This window comes from Arachis duranensis, chromosome 10, assembly GCF_000817695.3.
Source record: "Arachis duranensis cultivar V14167 chromosome 10, aradu.V14167.gnm2.J7QH, whole genome shotgun sequence".
NCBI lineage: Eukaryota > Viridiplantae > Streptophyta > Magnoliopsida > Fabales > Fabaceae > Arachis > Arachis duranensis.
Genome location: NC_029781.3, coordinates 43401722 through 43403072, shown reverse-complemented (window position 1 = coordinate 43403072; position 1351 = coordinate 43401722).

The window sequence follows — 1351 nt, the reverse complement described above, 5'->3', positions numbered from 1 at the left end:
TAGTTAGTTTTTAGTATATTTTTATTAGTTTTTAGTTAAAATTCACTTTTCTGGACTTTACTATGAGTTTGTGTGTTTTTCTGTGATTTCAGGTATTTTCTGGCTGAAATTGAGGGACCTGAGCAAAAATCTGATTCAGAGACTAAAAAGGACTGCAGATGCTGTTGGATTCTGACCTCCCTGCACTCGAAGTGGATTTTCTGGAGCTACAGAAGCCCAATTGGCGCGCTCTCAATGGCGCTGGAAAGTAGATATCCTGGGCTTTCCAGCAATATATGATAGTTCATATTTTGCCCAAGATTTGATGGCTCAAACCGGCGTTCAAAGTCACCATCAGAATTTCCAGCGTTAAACGCCGGAACTGGCACAAGGATGGGAGTTAAACGCCCAAACTGGCACCAAAGCTAGCGTTTAACTCCAATAAGAGTCTCTACACGAAAATGCTTCAATGCTCAGCCCAAGCACACACCAAGTGGGCCCGGAAGTGGATTTTTATGTCATTTACTCATCCTTGTGAACCCTAGGCTACTAGTTCTCTATAAGTACGACCTTTTACTATTGTATTAATATCAATCTGGGTAGTTATCTTTGTTCTGATGCTATCTTAGATCATTAGGAGGCTGGCCATTCGGCCATGCCTAGACCTTGTTCTTATGTATTTTCAACGGTGGAGTTTCTACACACCATAGATTAAGGTGTGGAGCTCTGCTGTACCTCGAGTATTAATGCAATTACTATTGTTCTTCTATTCAATTCCGCTTGTTCTTGTTCTAAGATATCACTTGTTCTTCAACTTGATGAATGTGATGATCCGTGACACTCATCATCATTCTCACCTATGAACGTGTGACTGTCAATCACCTCCGTCAACCACCTCCATTCTACCTTAGATTGGGTGGATATCTCTTGGATTCTTTAACCGGAATCTTCGTGGTATAAGCTAGAACTAATGGCGGCATTCAAGAGAATCCGGAAGTTCTAAACCTTGTCTGTGGTATTCTGAGTAGGATTCGATGATTGAATGACTGTGACGAGCTTCAAATTCCTGAAGGCGGGGCGTTAGTGACAGACACAAAAGAATCACTCGATTCTATTCCGGCCTGATTGAGAACCGACAGATGGATAGCCGTGCCATGACAGGGTGCGTTGAACATTTCCACTGAGAAGATGGGAGGTAGCCACTGACAACGGTGAAACCCTACATATAGCTTGCCATGGAAAGGAGTAAGAAGGATTGGATGAAGAGAGTAGGAAGGCAGAGAGACGAAAGGGACAAAGCATCTTCATACGCTTATCTGAAATTCCCACCAATGAATTACATAAGTATCTCTATCTTTATCTTTATGTTTTA